The 20688-nt window shown below is 40.6% G+C and overlaps 1 protein-coding gene across 1 annotated transcript in view; it reads right to left on the reverse strand.

The window, feature by feature from the left end:
* Nucleotides 1-20688, reverse strand: part of PTPRN2 (protein tyrosine phosphatase receptor type N2) — a 688626-nt gene that overhangs the window by 288111 nt on the left and 379827 nt on the right. The window lies entirely within an intron of this gene.

A 20688-nucleotide genomic window follows, 5' to 3' on the forward strand; every position in this document is an offset into this window, starting at 1 on the left:
ACAATCTGCCACTCACCTGTTGCAGAGAAGAATAAAAGAAACAGAATAGGAGGAGGTAGAGTGAAAACAAATGGCAATTCTTGTCCAAGCATTCCTGTAGTTGAAATGGATTATTCTTAGCAGGTGCAGTAACGCTAGTGGAAATAGACATAGCTAGTACTAGCTGGTAGGAACAGAAGGAATGGATAGCACTTTCATTCAGCAATAATTACAGGGAATCCCCAGAAAATATCTGGCTACTGTTGACTACCTGGCAAATAGAAAATGAAAACACCTGTGTGCCAGACACCTGTATGCCGTTGCTGCTGATCCATCTGCTGTACATACCACATGCTTGCTTCCTCCCCCCTCTTCCTCCTGCACAGTTGGCAAGGGAATTCATTAGAAAGAAAAAGTCTCTGAAAAACATTTTGGACAAAGGAGCCAGCACAGATTGTATAATAGAAGATGGCAGCTCTGCCAATACCTACACACCACATTTTGCATGCTGTTTATACTTACCCATCAGTGACTTATTTGCATATTAACTGGAATACAGAAAATATACTAGGGATATTACCATATTGTTATCTGCTGTAGGTCTAGCTCAATGGGAAGAAGACATTTCAATAAGCAGTTATTCAGACTGTCACTAGCATTTGTACCCGTCGCCCTAGCTCAACAAGAAACAACATATTTTCTTTCAGAGTATTCTCTTTTTATCTGTATTCCATCTTTTTCTCTCCTTCTTGCTATGACAATGTAGCTGAATGTTCATGATACAACACCTGAAACGTCTCCAAATTTATGTAATTTTTGAGGATGATTTCTTCAGGAATCAAATAAATCAATCTACATTCTTTTGGGTCCTAGAAGGATTGAAATCACTCAGTTACTCATGTGTGCTATGGTAGTACTTAGATACTATTATTTAGTATCTAAAAGCACCTATAAGTGTGCTAGACAGTTCAGAGAAAACATAGCTCCCTTCTTCAAACAATCTTCAGGCCAGGGTACACCTGCATGCAGTCAATCGCAGCATCGGGGACTTAATGTTGGACTCGATAAAAAAAAAAGAGGCAATAAAATAAACCAGGAAGCGCAAGGAAGGACATGCATTACAGATATACAATTACATGGTTTCTCAGCATAGGTGTGTATGTCTTGTCTGTATGTTGGCTGTGCTTTTCTTTTTTTAAAATTATAATGCAAAGATATTTCATTGTAGGCAATACTGGAGTGTATTTTAGGAAATTATTTGAATTATGTGAGAGAGGAAGTCTGAGAAACAGATATTTGTAAGAGTGTTTCATGCACAAAGTGCAGCATGGATGACAGCAGTGATACCAGAGAGGTACAACTGTGCCAACCATCTAGATACGTGATATACTATTAAGGAATATCTTTTAAATGAACATTTTAATAAATATTAAAACACACCTGCCACACAGTTTGGATAAACCAAGATGCTTTTTCCTAATATAATATTTTTATTGTAAAAAAAAAACATATTATGGCTTCTAATTAGCTTGCTGCTTAATTCAGTGCAATTCAAGGCCTATAAAAACCAAGCAAAAAGAGGCATCACTTCAGGTTGCACACATACACAAATATACGTACACACACTCCTACAGCAACATATTGCAGTTTTCTTCCCATTTTTAAATCATACATATTTCATTAAGCTTCGTGCAGAGTGTCTTCTGATTTATGGTAATCGTCAACAAGAGCAAAAAACACAGACATTTTTAACCCTGCAGTATTGAGGATTTAACTGGGATAAAATTAAAGTGTTTAAAAGAAAACACCCTAAGCTACTGGGAGGTTGACCATTGAGACGTTATTTTTATTTTATTTATTTTATTTTATTTGTTGTCTGCAGCAGCAGATGCCAGCAGCAACATCTGATTCACTGGACACCTCCAGTGTTATCCCAGCATGCTCATGGCCTGGAGGACTTGGAGTGAGACTAATTTCCATATCAAACCCAATTTAGATGAAACATCTTGGTTAAAAAAGAGCCAGCACATCAATAGCCCCTTGATTAGATTTTCATCTCCTGAGCAGACAAATATGAATATTTATTACCATGAATGCAGCTTTTCCTCTTTCCATTGCTCTGTTCTTGAATATTATCCACTGCTAATTTTTATGAAAATTTGGGCAACATAATGTTTTCACATAAACTGACAGTTCTTGAGATAATCCCGTTATTGTTCGGTGGAAAATGACAGTTTCTGCTTATTCATGTGTTAACGAGGGATTAAATATTGTTTTTCATCACCATAATCTAAGATGGACTGGAAATTAAAATTTGAATATTGTATATTAGCAAAGCTTTGAGGACCAGAATTTGTTTGCATTCACTTAGCTAAGATCTGTAAATTAGTAGTTTAACAATCAATTGAAAGCAGCAGCATAAAAACACCACTGACATTTATAAAATAAATTCATTACTCTACCTTTTTAGGGCTGAGAAGATAAAGAACAAGGTAGCTAAACAGCTCACAAAGAGATGTGCCTCCACAACAGTAACAAAACTGCATCATTGTCAGTGTCAAGAATCTTCACATGTGCATGAATTTTCTTCGCTTTGCAATGGTAAGGAATCTTTCACTATGTTCTTGTCACAGGTCCTGATGCCCTGAAGCACATGGTGCCCTCAGCTCCCATCGACAGACAGATCAAGCACATTTTCGAATAAAAACAACAAGGAGTCCGGTGACACCTTAAAGACTAACAAATTTATTTGGGCATAAGCTTTCGTGGGTAAAAAACCTCACTTCTTCAGATGCATGGAGTGAAAGTTACAGTCGCAGGCACTATATAATGACACATGAAGAGAAGGGAGTACCTCACAAGTGGAGAACCAGTGTTGACAGGGCCAATTCGATCAGGGTGGATGTAGTCCACTTCCAATAATAGATGAGGAGGTGTCAATTCCAGGAGAGGCAAAGCTGCTTTTGTAATGAGCCTCATAGACTCATAGACTTTAAGGTCAGAAGGGACCATTATGGTCATCTAGTCTGACCCCCCGCATGATGCAGGCCACAAAAGCTGGCCCGCCCAATTTCCCTTATCTCAGCTGTTGAAGTCTCCAGATCGTGATTTGAAGACTTCAAGTTGCAGAGAATCCTCCAGCTTGAGACCCCTGCCCTATGCTGCGGAGGAAGGCAAAAAACCTCCAGGGCCTCTGCCAATTTACCCTGGAGGAAAATTCCTTCCCGACCCCAAATATGGCGATCAGTAGAACCCCGAGCATACAGGCAAGATTCTCCAGCCGGACCCACATTTTACCAGCGATGGCACGTTATTGCCTAATTGACTAAAATCACGTTATCCCATCAAACCATTCCCTCCATAAACTTATCTAGCCTAATCTTGAAGCCAGAGAGGTCTTTCGCCCCCACCGTTTCCCTCGGAAGGCTGTTCCAGAATTTCACCCCTCTGACGGTTAGAAACCTTCGTCTAATTTCAAGCCTAAACTTCCCCACGGCCAGTTTATATCCATTCGTTCTCGTGTCCACATTAGTACTGAGCTGAAATAATTCCTCTCCCTCCCTGGTATTTATCCCTTTGATATATTTAAAGAGAGCAATCATATCCCCCCTCAGCCTTCTTTTGGTTAGGCTAAACAAACCGAGCTCCTCGAGTCTCCTTTCATAGGAAAGGTTTTCCATTCCTCGGATCATCCTAGTGGCCCTTCTCTGTACCCGTTCCAGTTTGAGTTCGTCCTTTTTAAACATGGGAGACCAGAACTGCACACAGTACTCCAAATGAGGTCTCACCAGCGCCTTGTATAACGGAAGCAGCACCTCCTTGTCCCTACTAGAAATACCTCGCTTAATGCATCCCAAGATCGCATTAGCTTTTTTCACAGCCGCGTCACATTGCTGGCTCATAGTCATCCTGCGATCAACCAGGACTCCGAGGTCCTTCTCCTCCTCCGTCACTTCCAACCTATGCGTCCCCAGCTTATAACTAAAATTCTTGTTAGTCATCCCTAAATGCATCACCTTACACTTCTCACTATTAAATCTCATCCTATTATTATTACTCCAATTTACAAGGTCATCCAAGTCTCCCTGCAGAATATCCCGATCCTTTTCCGAATTGGCAATGCCTCCCAACTTTGTGTCATCCGCAAACTTTATAAGCCCACTCCTACATTCGGTTCCAAGGTCAGTAATAAATAGATTAAATAAAATCGGACCCAAAACCGAACCTTGAGGAACCCCACTGGTGACCTCCCTCCAACCTGACAGTTCACCTTTGAGTACTACCCGCTGCAGTCTCCCCTTTAACCAGTTCTTTATCCACCTCTGGATTTTTATATCGATCCCCATCTTTTCTAATTTAACCAATAATTCCTCATGCGGTACCGTATCAAACGCTTTACTAAAATCGAGGTATATTAGATCCACCGCATTTCCTTTATCTAGAAGGTCTGTTACCTTCTCAAAGAAGGAGATCAGGTTGGTTTGGCACGATCTGCCTTTCGTAAACCCATGTTGTAATCTGTCCCAATTGCCATTCACCTCAAGGTCCTTAACTACTTTCTCCTTCAAAAGGAGCCAGCCACTCCCAGTCCCTATTCAATTGCAAATTAATGGTGTAAAATTTGTAAATGAATTTTAGTTCTGCTGTTTCTCTTTGAAATCTGTTTCTGAAGTTTTTTTGTTGAAGAATAGTTACTTTTAAATCTGTTATAGAATGTCCAGGGAGATTGAAGTGTTCACCTACTGGCTTTTGTATGTTGCCATTCCTGATGTCCAATTTGTGTCCATTTATTCTTTTACGTAGGGACTTTCAGGTTTGGCCAATGTACATGGCAGAGGGGCATTGCTGGCACATGATGGCATATATCACAGTAGTAGACATGCAGGTGAATGAGCCCTTGATGGTGTGGCTGATGTGGTTGGGTCCTCTGATGGTGTTGCTAGAGTAGATATGGGGACAGAGTAGGCAACGAGGTTTGCTACAGGGATTGGTTCCTGGGTTGGTGTTTCTGTGGTGTGTAGTTGCTGGTGAGTATTTGCTTCAGGTTTGGGGGCTGTCTGTAAGCGAGGACTGGCCTGCCTCCCAAGGTCTGTGAGAGTGAGGGATTGTTTTCCAGGATAGGTTGTAGATCGTTGATAATGCATTGGAGAGGGTTTAGCTGGGGGCTATACATGATGGTCAATGGTGTTCTGTTATTTTCCTTGTTGGGCCTGTCCTGTAGTAGGTGATTTCTGGGTACCCATCTCGCTCTGTCAATCTGTTTCCTCACTTCCCCAGGTGGGTATTGTAGTTTTAAGAATGCTTGATAAAGATCTTGTAGGTGTTTGTCTTTGTCTGAGGGATTGGAGCAAATTCGGTTGTATCTTAGGGCTTGGCTGTAGACAATGGATCGTGTGATGTGTCCTGGATGGAAGCTGGAAGCATGTAGGTAAGTAATAGTGTGCACTTGTTTTTAAAACTATCATGCTTTCCCAAGAATGGTTTTCATGTACGTCACTGCATCATACTTCTATAGCCTAAGCCATACTGCCCTTGATAAGTACATGCAATCTTATATTGATAATAATGGGAATTTTGCTGCAGATCAAGGGCAATATATAGCCTTAAGGGATCAGTTGCCTCCTTGATACCTGTGCATACTGCTTAGTGATCCTAATAGCAGTTACATCCATGTACTGGAGAGAACCTACTTTGTGATGCTGTACATGGCCAAAGTTCATGATCTATAAAATTGCAAAGCTTTCTAACAGAAGCTTTTTGGGGGTGGAAAGTGGGTACATCCTTAAATTTGAGATTGTACTTTACCTTCCCCCTGTAACTTTAGCCAAAAAAGAAGAATAAACTCTAAGCTATGGTCAAAACACATCAAACATCTGTGTTGCCAAAACTCCTTCAAACAATTTTACCAGTGAAAAGATGAGGAGATAGTACAAAAAAACCCCAACAAACCAGAACAAAAAACCACACAAAATAACCCCCCAAAACAGAGCTTCTAAATTTGGAATAAAATAGAAAGTTTCATGTCTAAATTTAGAATGTAGTTGAAAATATTCCAACTAAAATATCATCTTAGATCTACAATATATAAAGCCTTTCATTCCAAAGGATGGTAAAGTGAAGTACAACTGGACACATACAGCAGCACTGAAATCTTGCGGCCCCTTGGTACAAAACGGTAGTTCTATGCAAGGTAAAGGAAATGTTGGCTATCTTCATGTAAAGCAGACAGGACCTTGGCTTTTAAGTCCTGTTGGAAAATAACTAAACAGAGTAAACTGCACAGTACTTTTGTACCTATGCAGAAAAAAATAAGGGCTGAGTTGACTGCTAGAATTTAAACTTCTAGTGCTAAGGAATGTAGGAGCTACATTTTTATAACTACAGTGGTGAAAGCCTGGAGTAGTTCCATAGGCGTCAATGGGATTTCCACCAATGTAACACACATAAGTGTTTAAAGTTTGATGCATAGACCACTAAGTAATGCCTCTGATGATAGCCATAAAAACCCTATGATTTTTTCCTCAGGAAAAGGACAGAACTGTTCTTTTTCTCAGAAGAGTCAACTGCTTAGTCCTTCAGTGACCCAGTCTATAGAATATACCACTTTCAAAGATCAGAGAAAACACTAGCTAGATTTTAAAAAGTGAGGCTTAATAATTTTATAACTAGAAACAACATTTATAGTTATTCAGGATAAGGATCTAAAATTCTACGAGGTGAAGAGAGCCCTCAACTCCTTTTCATTTAGTGGGAGTTGAGGGCACTCCAGCACCTTACAGCACTGGGCCTTAAGTTAGGGGTAACCAGATCTCAAGCTTCAAGGCATAAGGTGGCCACTGAAGAGATCAGAAAGAATTTTGTCTTCATGAACAGCTTTAATCTGACTAGGTGCATTATGGGTGTTTTCACTTTCCTCTGATTCTCCAGGAACAGGTCACTGCTGGAGGAAGGATGCTAGACTTCATGGACTAATAACTTCATCTGGTATGGACAACCTTATGTTCCTATTTAAAAATACTGCCTCTCCCCACTATGCATGTGACCAATGCAGGCTATCACATGAAAGGCTAGATTATGACAATGATTTTGAAGAAGAACTCCATTGATTTGAATGGCACACTTGCCTATGTAGCCAATGGATTCATTGCTTGTATCTAACTCATTTTTCTCTGGAGCTTTCTGGTGGATTTCAGTTGGAAGTCCTGCTTAAAAATCAATGGCTTGATATGGCCCAAAGACAAGACATAGCCTTGAAACTAACATATGTTACTTTAAAAAAAAGTTGAAAATGTTAAAAAAAACAATAAGAGGATGCATAAGTTCCTACAGCCACAAGGCAGACCTTACCGCTTTCATTGTACACAGCACTGAATAACTGTAGTTACCATAGAAACTGCCACATCACTTAGCACTTCTGCTACTTTAAATCAGAGTACTACTGTAAAGGAATTCATAAACCAACATGACATTTGACTACGTGAGCTTCTTACAATGTTTCAGTAGGAAAACGCACATCAGAATAAACTGATAGTTGCCTCTGAATATCAAGCTCATTATTTCATATGTATCTAATTATAATTATAATCTCTTTTTCTTTAACAAAATGTGTAAAGAAGGACAGAGGGATGTCACAATTAGAATGTAAGAAAGGAAATTACCACAGACACCAAATTTCAAAGCTGAAGCTGCAACCCATCATTCACATGTCAAAATACTTTTTTCTATGTAATGTGCATGTCAAATACTGGGAAGAAACATTAGAACTTTGCCCTTTCACAGCCAGAATCTGTTTGATAAGTGAAAGACAGCCTTACTATCACCTGGGCATGTGCTTAACTTTAAGTATGTGAGTATATGATGGAAGTCAGGATATTTAATTATGTGATTAAAGTTACGCAGATGCCTAAGTGGTTGCAGGACTGGAAACATCCTCAATAAAACATAAGAACATAAAGATGGCCATACAGGGTCAGACTAGAAGTGCATCTAGCCCAGTGTCCTGTCTTCTCACAGAAGCTACTGCCAGATGCTTCAGAGGGCAATTTATCGAATGATCCATCCCCTGTTGTTCAGTCCCAGCTTCTGGCAGTCAGAGGTTTAGGGACACTCAAAGCATGGGGTTGCGACGTCACTGACCATCTTGGCTAACTGCCACTGATGAACAAATCCTACATGAACTTACCTAATAGTAACAGTAATAGTAATGGGGAATTCAATTATTAGACATACAGAGAGTTGGGTTTGTGATGACTGGGAGAACCGTATGGTAAATTGCCTACCAGGTGCAAAGGTTGAGGATATATTGGGACATCTAGACAGACTTATGTGCAGTGCTGGGGAGGAGCCAGTGGTCGTGATACATGTAGATACCAATGAATAGGGAAAGGAAGGAGAAAGTTCTGGAGGGCAAATTTAGGCTGCTAGGTACAGGGCCGGCTCCAGGGTTTTGGCCGCCCCAAGCAGCCAAACAAAAACAAACAAACAAAAAAAGCCGCAATTCGGCGGGAGGTCCTTCGCTCTGAGCAAGAGTGAGGGACCGTCCGCCGAATTGCCGCCGAACAGCTGGACGTGCCGCCCCTCTCCGAAGTGGCCGCCCCAAGCACCTGCTTGGTAAGCTGGTGCCTGGAGCTGGCCCTGGCTAGGTAAGACATTAAAGTTCAGGACCTCCATGGTAGGATTCTCTGAAATGCTTCCAGTTCTATGTGCAGGGCCAGTTAGGCAGATCTGCAGGGTCTTAATGCGTGGATGAAACGATGGTGTAGGGAGGACAGTTTTAAGTTTATTAGGAACTGGGGAAAGGAGAAACCTATACAGAAAGGCTGAGCTTCACCTAAACCAAAACCAGAGCCAGACTGCTGACATGTAAAATTAAAAAGATTGTAGAGAAGTTTTTAACCTAGGAGAGCTAGTGAGGGGGAATTAGAACTCAGGAACAGGTTTGGGTGTTTGGGTAACGAGGAGGGGACACAGCTGGTGGTAACTGATGGTGGGAGGCAGAGGAAGAAAAGAAGAGCGACTAGTCCGATAGAGAGAGGGGAAGAGTTGATGGAGACAGCGCCAGTACTCGGCCCAGGGAGGTCACAGGATGGCACTAGGGGGACTATAGGAGAAAATAGAAAGAGACAGGAGTTACGACTACAGGGAACAGCGGATAGATTTGTAGATCGTACTGTCACCAGGCAAAGGAAGGTTTATGTGATTGGAGACTCCTTACTGAGGAGGATAGACAGGCCTGTGACCAGAGCGGACCCAGAAAACAGAAGGGTGTGCTGTCTGCCGGGCGCTAAGATACGGGATGTGGACCTGCGGTTGAAAAGGATCCTAAAAGGAGCAGGTAAGAACCCCTTGATCATCCTCCACGTAGGAACAAATGACACGGCTAGGTTCTCGCTAGAGAGAATCAAGGGAGATTATGCCAGACTGGGGAAGACACTTAAGGAAGTTGAGGCTCAGATTATCTTCAGTGGGATTCTGCCTGTTCCTAGAGAAGGACAGCAGAGGGCTGACAGAATTGTGAGGATAAATAGCTGGCTAAGGGAGTGGTGTTATAAGGAGGGCTTTGGGATGTATGGCCACTGGGAGGCTTTCGGGGACAGACAGCTGTTCTCGCGGGATGGACTTCACCTGAGTAAGGAAGAAAATAGACTTCTGGGAGGGAGGCTGGCTCATCTCATCAAAAGGGCTTTAAACTAGAAATTTGGGGGAGACGGTTGGGAGATGTCCAGTTAATCTCCACGCCTGAGTCCAACACTGAAAAGGAGTGTGAAAAGATAAGCACAGATATAGGTAGGGGTACGGGATTGGACACAAGAAAGAGGGGGCAGAGGGACAGTATGGGGTCCGTACCAAATTGCATAAGTAATGCGAGAAAGGATAGACAGCATACAGTAAGATGTTTATACACCAATGTGAGAAGCCTAGGTAACAAAATGGAGGAATTGGAGCTCCTGGTCCGAGAAATGAAACCTGATATCGTGGGAATAACCGAAACGTGGTGGAACGGTAGTCATGACTGGAGTACAGGTATGGAAGGGTATGTGCTGTTGAGGAATGACCGGAAAAAAGGTAAAGGTGGGGGAGTGGCATTGTATGTCAATAATGAGGTAAAATGCAAAGAAATAATAAGTGATGGAATGGATAAGACAGAGTCTGTCTGGGCAATAATTACACTGGGTAATAGAACTACTAGAGCCTCCCCTGAGATAGTGCTTGGGGTGTGCTATAGACCGCCGGGATCTAGCCTGGATGAGGACAGAGAACTATTTAATGTTTTTAGGGAAGTAAAAACTAATAAGAACTGTGTAATCATGGGGGACTTTAACTTCCCAGATATAGATTGGGGAACAAATGCTAGTAACAATAATAGGGCTCAGATGTTCCTAGATGTGCTAGCAGATGAATTCCTTCATCAAGTAGTAACTGAACCGACGAGGGGGGATGCAATTTTAGATTTGGTGCTGGTGAGTGGTGAGGACCTCGTTGAGGAAGTGGTTGTAGGGGACAACCTTGGCTCGAGTGACCATGAGCTAATTCGGTTTAAACTAAATGGAAGGTTTAACAGAAATAAAACTCTGACTAAGGTTTACGATTTTAAAAAGGCCAACTTTAATAAATTAAAGCAACTACTTAGGGAAGTGCATTGGGATAACATACTTAGGGATCTAAAGGCAGATGACGCCTGGAATTATTTCAAATTGAAGTTGCATGAGCTGTCCGAGGCCTGTATACCAAGAAAGGGAAAACAATTAGTAGGCAGGAGATTTAGACCTAGCTGGATGAGTGGGCGTCTCAAAGGGGCAATTAAGAAAAAACAGAAAGCATACAAAGAATGGAAGAGGGGAGGGATCAGCAAGGAAACCTACCTTATTGAGGTCCGAGCATGTAGGGATGCAGTGAGAAAGGCCAAAAGCCGTGTAGAGTTGGACCTTGCGGGGGGGAATTAAATCAAATAGAAAGAGGTTTTATAGCCATATAAATAGGAAGAAAACAAAGAAAGAGGAAGTGGGACCGCTGAAGAATGTAGATGGAGTGGAGATTAAGGATAATCTAGGCATGGCACAATATCTAAATGAATATTTTGCATCAGTCTTTAATAAGGCTAATGAAGGGCTTAGGAATAGAGGGAGCAGGACAGAGGGGAATAAAGAAGGAGGGAATGACATTACAGTATTAGAGGTGGAAGCTAAACTTCAGCAGCTAAATGGGACCAAATCGGGCGGACCGGATGATCTTCATCCTAGAATATTGAAGGAAGTGGCGCAAGAAATTGCAAGCCCCTTAGCGATAATTTTTAATGAATCTGTAAACTCGGGGGTGGTACCGTTGGACTGGAAAATAGCTAACGTGGTTCCTATTTTCAAGAAGGGGAAAAAAAGTGACCCGGGTAATTACAGGCCTGTTAGTTTAACATCTGTAGTATGCAAGGTCTTGGAAAAAATTTTGAAGGAGAAAGTAGTTAAGGGCCTTGAGTTGAACGGTAATTGGGACAAATTACAACATGGGTTTACGAAAGGTAGATCGTGCCAAACCAACCTGATCTCCTTCTTTGAGAAAGTAACAGACCTTCTAGATAAAGGGAATGCGGTGGATCTAATATACCTCGATTTTAGTAAAGCGTTTGATACGGTACCGCATGAGGAATTATTGGTTAAACTAGAAAAGATGGGGATCGATATGAAAATCCAGAGGTGGATAAAGAACTGGTTAAAGGGGAGACTGCAGCGGGTAGTACTGAAAGGGGAACTGTCAGGTTGGAGGGAGGTCACCAGTGGGGTTCCTCAAGGTTCGGTTTTGGGTCTGATTTTATTCAATCTATTTATTACTGACCTCGGAACCGAATGTAAGAGTGGGCTGATAAAGTTTGCGGATGACACAAAGTTGGGAGGTATTGCTAATTCGGAGAAGGATCGGGATATTCTGCAGGGAGACTTAGATGACCTTATAAATTGGAGTAATAATAATAGGATGAGATTTAATAGTGAGAAGTGTAAGGTGATGCATTTAGGGATGACTAACAAGAATTTTAGTTACAAGCTGGGGACGCATCGGTTAGAAGTGACGGAGGAGGAGAAGGACCTCGGAGTCCTGGTTGATCGCAGGATGACTATGAGCTGGCAATGTGACGCGGCTGTTAAAAAAGCTAATGCGATCTTGGGATGCATTAGGCGAGGTATTTCTAGTAGGGGCAAGGAGGTGCTCCTTCCGTTATACAAGGCGCTGGTGAGACCTCATTTGGAGTACTGTGTGCAGTTCTGGTCTCCTATGTTTAAAAAGGATGAATTCAAACTGGAACAGGTACAGAGAAGGGCCACTAGGATGATCCGAGGAATGGAAAACCTTTCCTATGAAAGGAGACTCGAGGAGCTCGGTTTGTTTAGCCTAACCAAAAGAAGGCTGAGGGGGGATATGATTGCTCTCTTTAAATATATCAGAGGGATAAATACCAGGGAGGGAGAGGAATTATTTCAGCTCAGTACTAATGTGGACACGAGAACGAATGGATATAAACTGGCCGTGGGGAAGTTTAGGCTTGAAATTAGACGAAGGTTTCTAACCGTCAGAGGGGTGAAATTTTGGAACAGCCTTCCGAGGGAAATGGTGGGGGCGAAAGACCTCTCTGGCTTCAAGATTAGGCTAGATAAGTTTATGGAGGGAATGGTTTAATGGGATAACGTGATTTTAGTCAATTAGGTAATAAAGTGCCATCGCTGGTAAAATGTGGGTCTGGCTAGAGAATCTTGCCTGTATGCTCGGGGTTCTACTGATCGCCATATTTGGGGTCGGGAAGGAATTTTCCTCCAGGGTAGATTGGCAGAGGCCCTGGAGGTTTTTCGCCTTCCTCCGCAGCATTGGGCAGGGGTCGCAAGCTGGAGGATTCTCTGCGACTTGAAGTCTTTAAATCACGATCTGGAGACTTCAACAGCTGAGTTAAGGGAAAGTGGGTGGGTCAGCTTTTGTGGCCTGCATCATGCGGGAGGTCAGACTAGATGACCATAATGGTCCCTTCTGACCTTTAAGTCTATGAGTCTATGAGTAACCTAAAGGCTAGAGGAAAGCCTACAGGTGCAGAGGAGTATCTGGTTCAGACAGAGACATCCCTTAGGGGAGGATCTGTTAATGGGGATTCTCTATATCCTAGTAAAAAGGAGAGGACAGAAGTTAATTAAGTACAGGTTAGGAAATGAGGAGAAGCAGTCAAATGAAAGAATCCCATTCAATTACATCACATGAAGGCAGTCAACTAAATATTGACAAATTGTATAAGTGCTTGTATACATATGCAAGAAGTCTAAATAATAAGATTGGTGAACTTGACTGCCTTAATACAAGAATACAAAATATACAGGAATGACAGAGTAGGTCACACTGGTGCTTGAGTAACACTATATGTAAAAGAAAGCATAGAATCAAATACAGTAAAATTTTGAAATGAATCAAACAGTGCCATAGAATCTCTATGGATAGAAATTCCATGCTTAAATATTAAGAGTATAGCAGTACAAATATACTACTGACCACAATGGTGTCAGTGATTAGGAAATGCTCAGGCAGATTATAGAGGCTATAAAAATAGAAAACTAAATAATAATGGGGGATTTCAACCTTTCCCATATTGACTGGACACATGTCACATCTGGATGGGATGTAGAGATAAAATTTCTAGACACCATGAATGACTGCTTCTTGGAACAGCTAGTCTGGGAACCCATCAGGGGGGAGGCAATTCTTTGATTTAGTTCTAAGTTGCACAGAGGATCTGGTGCAAGAAGTGAATATAGCTGAACCACTTGGTAATAGTGACCATAATGTAATTAATTTTAACATCCTTGTAGGGGGGGAAATACTGAAGAAGTCCACCATAGTAGCATTTATCTTCACAAAGGGAAACTACACAAAAATGAGAAAGCTAGTTAAATTAAAATTAAAAGGAACAGTCAGAAGAGTGAAATGCCTGCAAGCTGCATGGAAACTTTTAAAAAACACGATAATAGAGGCTCAAATTAAAAAAAGATAGTAAGAGGACAAAAAATGCTGCCATGGTTAAACAACAGAGTAAAAAAGGCAGTTAGAGGGGAAAAAAGGCATCCTTTAAAAATTGGAAGTGTGATCCTACTGAGGAAAACAGAAAGGAACATAGAAGTGTTAAAGTATAATTAGGCAAGCCAAAAAAGAATTTGAAAAGCAACTAGCAAAAGACACAAAAGCTAACAGCAATATTTTTTAAGCACATCAGATGGAGGAAGCCTGCCAAACAACGCACAATCAACCTGTGGAACTCATTGCCAGGAGATACTGTGAAGGCCAAAAGAGAATTCGATAAGTTCATGTAGGATAGGTCCATCAATGGCTATTAGCCAAGATGGTCAATGATGCAACCCCACACTCTGGGAGCCCCTAAGCCTCTGGCTGCCAGATGCTGGGACTGGACAACAGTAAATGGATCACTCAACAATTGCCCTGTTCTGTTCATTACTTTTTAAGAATCTGGCATTGGTCACTGTTGGAGGACAAGGGCTAGATGGACCATTAGTCTGACCTAGTATGGCCATTCTTTTGTTTTTATCTAATTCTTTTTTTAACCGAGTTACACTTTTGGCCTTAACAAGATCCCCTGGCAATGAGTTCCACAGGCTGACTGTGTGTTGTGTGAAGAAGTATTTTCTTATGTTTGTTTTAAACCTGTTGCTTATTAATTTCACTAGGTAATCCTGGTTCTTGTGTTATGTGAAGGGTAAATAACACTTCCCTATTCACTGTCTCCATACCATTAATGATTTTATAGAGCTCTATCATATTCCCCCTTAGTTGTGTCTTTTCTAAGAGGAACAGTCTCTGTCTTTTTAATCTCTCCTCATATGGAAGCTGTTCCATACATTTAATCATTTTTCTTGCCCTTCTCTATATCTTTTCCAATTCTAATATATCTTTTCTGAGATGGGGCGACCAGAACTGCACACAGTATTCAAGGTATGGGCGTACCAAGGTGTGGGCGTAACATGGTTTTATATAGTGGCATTATGATCTTTTCTGACTTATTATCTATCCCTTTCCTAATGGTTCCTAACATTGTGTTAGTTTTTTTAACTGCTGCTGCGCATTGAATGGAAGTTTTCAGAGAACTTTCCACAATGACTCCAAGATCTCTTTCTTGAGTGGTAACTGCTAATTTAGCTCCATCATTTTGTATGTCTAGATGGGATTATATTTTCCAATGTGCACTCCTTTGTGCTTATCAACACTGAATTTAATCAATTTCAACATTTTCTTGCCCAGTCACACAGTTTTTTTAGATCCCTTTGTAATTCTTCATAGTCTGCTTTGGATTTAACTATCCTGAGTAATTTTGTACCATTTGCAAACTTTGCCACCTTTTTCCAGATCATTTATGGATATGTTGAGCAGCATTGGCCCAAGTACAGATCCTTGGGGGACCCCACTATTTACCCCTTTCCACTGTAAAAACTCACCATTTATTCCTACCCTTTGTTTCCTATCTTTTAACCAGCTACAGACCCGTGAGAGGACCTTCCCTCCTGCCTACTTTGCTTAAAAGCCTTTGGTGAGGAACCTCGTCAAAAGATTTTTGAAAGTCTAGGTATACTATATCCACTGGATTACTCTTGCCCACATGTTTGTTGACCTCCTCAAAGAATTCTAATAGATTGGTAAGGCATGATTTCCCTTTACAAAAGCCAGGCTCACACTTCCCCAACATATCATGGTCATCTATGTGTCTGATAATTCTGTTCTTTACTACAGTTTCAACCAATTTGCCTGGTACTGAAGTTAGGCTTACTGGCCTGTAATTGCCATTATTGCCTCTGGAGCCTTTTTTAAAAATGAGCTTCACATTAGCTATCCACCAGTCATCTCATACAGAGGCTGATTTAAGCGATAGGTTACATACCACAGTTAGTAGTTCTATAATTTCATATTTGAAGTCCTTCAGAACTCTTGGGTGAGTACCATCTGGTCCTGTGACTTATTACTCTTTAGTTTATCTATTTGTTCCAAAACCTCCTCTACTGACACCTCAACTGGGACAGTTCCTGAGCTCTGTCACCTACATAGAATGGCTTAGGTGTGGGAATCTCCCTCACTTCCTCTGCAGTGAAGATCAACGCAAATTATTTATTTATCTTCTCTGCAATGGCCATTTCTTCCTTGAGTGATCTTCCTGGAGTGATCATCCAGTAGCCCCACTGATCGTTATGATTCTAGCACATTTTATATACAATATGCTATTACACAGGGCATATTACAAAGATTACATTGTAAATACATCATTTTTATTTTGCACATTATGCATCTTTCTTTGGCCTTTTATAACACTGTGGACGAAAATTATTTTAAAAGCATCCTTCTAGTGGGCTATGTACAATAATGAATAATTAAATTATAGCATTAACATAGACTGTAAATATTATCAACAATGCATTTGAAAAAAAAGTATAAGGACTTACCAAATGAACCATACAGCTCCATTATTCTCTGTGGGAAAATTTACCTTATGTTTAATTTTATTCCTTACAGTTGAATTAAGAATTAATTCTATATGCAATTATAGGACCAAATTCTGATACCATTACTTATTAGTACTACTTTACAATACACATATTCCCACAATACTTGCACAGTAAGACACTTCTCAATGTGAGTATGAGTTCATAAAATTAATATTATTCTCTTCAAAATTAACATGGGATATTTTAAAATGTAAAAGTGACTTAGAAATTGATATTATTTAGTCTTGTAGAATAAAGTCATTGTTGATAGGTGGAGCAAGTAAAAATGTTTTGAAGTATTTAGATACTGTATCTGTTAATCAATATTTAATGCTTTTAAATTCTTTTTGATTTTATTAATGTATTTAGAATCGCACAAGCATCCATTAAAAAGAAGTACCTTTTGCTCCAGGCATTCCTTAACAGTTTCTAAGTATGCAGGCATAATACAGTCCACTCCAGTAACTATCCATTAATTGTTAATCTAGATATCAACAGCAACAGGAAACTACACAGCAGCAAAAATCAGACTGAAGAGCCCCTGTTAGAATCTCCCCATTCACTCACAACTAGGAAAAACAAATGGTACCTGCTGGTCCAAAAACTAGTACTTTTACAGATAAGTGGGAGGAACAAGTCCCAAAGCTGAGGCGCTCTGGTGGAGAATGCTCTGCCAGCTGCCCCCTTTCTCTTATCCAATTAGGGCTGTGGTAGCATGGCTCAGGAACAAAGGCAATATCTGTAGGTCCCAGGCCCTACAAATTAGGGCTTTAAAGGCCAAAAACCACATTTTCCATTCTATCTGGTACTTAATTAGGGTAATTTCAAAATGCTGGCATCGCATTCTCTGGCAAGAAGTACTTCATTACAAACCAGTTGTCAAATTCTGCGCCAGCTTCAATTTCTGGATAGATTTACATTGTAGGTCCATGCAGAACACATGGCTGTAGTCTAATTTGGAGGTGACAAAATCATCAATGACAGTTGCAATGCCCGCCTCTGACAGAACCTCCTACCCTTATGAGGATGGGGAAAAGAAAAAAAAAGTCGAGCTAGCCATAGTTGCTAGCTGATTTTCTAGTAGCAGGTGAGAGTCCAACCAGACTCCTATATTGCAGCCCAGCCCTAAAAAATGGCAGGCAAGCCAGCTCAGTCAAAGGGGGTGACATTATTTCTGCCATCTCTTCCGATGGTTTCTCCCAACTGCCTTTTCCAGACTATCTGGCAATGTGCTGAAATATTACAACCAGTATACATCTGTGCTACATTTGAGAATGTGTTTTCAAAGTTATCTGTAACACTTCAGATTTAATACCTTTATTCCAATAGGGAAGGTAGTAATTTGGGAATGTGATGCCTTTCCCAAGAAGCATTTATTTCATTATAGACAGTCCCCTACCATACACCTGTGGCTTCCCGTTTCACCATTCCCCATGATGATTTTTTAAATATTGATCTTTATGTTTTATTTTAATAACACTAATTTCAACATAATTCCAAAACTTATCAAAATATCTGAAACTGCGATTTCCCTGAAATATGTCAAAATATCACTGATCTACTCTGGAACATGAGAGTCTACAGCAGAATGCTCGTTTCACTTATATTTTGTTTTGAGATATTTCCACTTGGTTTAAAAAGCTATTTTAATTCAGTGTCTGTCATTACATTAGTGAATCACAGAGCACTATAATTCAGATCCTATACATGCAATTAACATTCCACATTAGAAAATTAGTAGAGAAAAATCTAAAATAATATATCTGTAAGCTGGTGGGCTCCTTCACCAGTCCAGGAGAGAACTAGTGCCACACCCAAGTCTGGTTAAGAATCTTGCCTCAGAGGCCTCAGAGCACAATATTATTACACAAAGACAAAAACTCATGAAAACAAAACAAAGCTATTCCCCCGACCAACAAGCTACAATCACCAGAGGCCTTTCCCCTTCCTTCTTTCAGTCCCAGAAATAGAACACTGCCCCCCACCTCCCCACAAGCATCTGCTGAGTCATGTGACAAGCAGAAAGCCCTTAACTCGTTTCCTGGCTGTTTCACCCTTTCACGGTATCCTTCTCCACAGACTATTATGAGGTCAAGGAAATCAAATTGAAGTAACATTTGGTCTGAAACTCTAGCTGGATCCTGCTGGCTTGGTCACGGCAGGAAGGAAGAAAAAGGACTAGATTTTGCCCATTAGAGAAGGTGCAGTTGACTGTGTAGATCCCAAGAAGCACATTCTAGTATGCCTTCTGTATTACCCGTGACAATGGTGCCTCCTAACCTTTGTATGGTTTCCCATAAGGACATGCTAGAATTACAGCCCCGGCACTCAGCGGCGCTCAAGTCTGTTTCCAAGGTGCTGCCAGAAGAAGGTAGAGAATATGCAGAGACATGACTGAAACAGATAGCTTAAGAGGGGAAAGTATGCTGCATCCCTTAAAAAGGTATGGCTGTTTGCATTTCCCCAGACCAGTCAGGAGCTCTGGCAAGCATTCTGCTTCCTCCCCACCCCCAATGGGGTGAGGTGCCTTCACACTGCTTTCAATGCAGGGTTGTGCCTTGAGGGCTTGATTTAGTCCTTGGTGTCTACTCATTTCTTATTGTGGCAAAACTCCTATTGATCTCAATGGGAACAGGATCAAAACCTAAAACAGGTTCCAATGTAAAATGCAACTTATGAGATATTGCTGAGCATAGAACAGTAGCTGTATTTGTTTATATAACCTCAGCACCTTTTGCTAGTATCTGGCTCATTTTTCTCTTGAAATCTTTGGGTTACTTGAAATAGGAAAGATGTTACATAAAGACATTCCACCCTGTTCTAAAATTCTGCAAATGAAAATGAAATGATCTACTCATTAACTGTGTCATGAATCTGACTCATGGAAAGACAAAAAAGGTCATTTCTCATTTACAAAATCAGGGTGTTTATTCTGAGTCCTTCTGATTTGAACATCTTGGCTAAGTGATTTACAGTTACCATAACGTCTAACTACTGGATCCACAATTTGCCTCAGAAGATATCCTGATCCAACAAAAGTATCTTTCAATTTGGTTATAGCTGTCCTTTTATTTGGCTTAACTATAGTAAGCACAACGATTAACTGAAAATGAACCATTAGACTGGATTAGTATAGTTGGATTTAACCTGGCCAAAACTGAATATGATCCTGAGTCAACAAATAAATGGCTTAATCATAGAGCTCCATTCTTTTTCATGTAGATGCGACTGTGCAGAAATTTATTTTTTATATACATAATCATAACTGATAAGACGTAGATGGGGGAAAGCACAGAACTGAGAGAGTCATTTTATGAGTTCACATCTAACAAAATATATAGGCAGTAGAATCGAGAGTTTTATCTGTCATCTTAATGTGCCAAACAGCTTGGTTATTTTTCCTGATGGTCACTATACCTTACTAATAACCTAGGATATATTTAAACCTTGGATTCATGCTTCACCTGGGTTCATTTCTTTCTGCTTATTGCCTGCTAAAAATGCATTATGTTGCAGAATGCTGTTAACTTTCAAATGTTTCATTAATCCAAATCAGAGTTTAAAAGGCACTGAGGAAACATCAATCAATCAATCAATCAATAATATCGGTTATGCCAACCTATTCTTTGTGGGAAAAGTTTCTACCAGATATTCGTTTAATTTATCCTTCACATTCTTTCCATTTAGCTCCAAATCAGACACCTTCTAGGCACATTGCTCACTTTCTACGAAGCTCTTCTCTGGCACAACATATATTGACTATTTAAGTGAAGTACTAAATTCTGAAAATAATGCTGAAAGTAGGAATTGACTAAATTGACTGCCAAATTATAGCAGGTGAATATCAGATTCAGACTCTCAAAAAAGTTCCACACTGACAGCCTGATCCCAAACCCACTGAAATCAACGGGGGTTGACTTCAATGTTGTTTGGATCATACACAGAGACTCCAACCCTTGAAGTACAGGTATAACTTTACTAACACGAGTAGTCCCACTGACGTCAGGGGACTAGTCACATAAGTAGAGTTATGCACACCTGGATCAGAATCCTCAGCATAGCACCAATGTTAACTTACACTAGCCAAAGATCTGGCCTGTTTGCAGGATCAGATCCTTACAGCCATAAACCAATTGAAGCTGCGGGTACTCAGTAATTCTCAGAATTGGCAGCGCTTTAGGGACCAAGCCTTTACTTATGTGCA

Source organism: Terrapene carolina, unplaced genomic scaffold, assembly GCF_002925995.2.
Source record: "Terrapene carolina triunguis isolate 2854851 unplaced genomic scaffold, T_m_triunguis-2.0 Scaffold111, whole genome shotgun sequence".
Lineage (NCBI taxonomy): Eukaryota > Metazoa > Chordata > Testudines > Emydidae > Terrapene > Terrapene triunguis.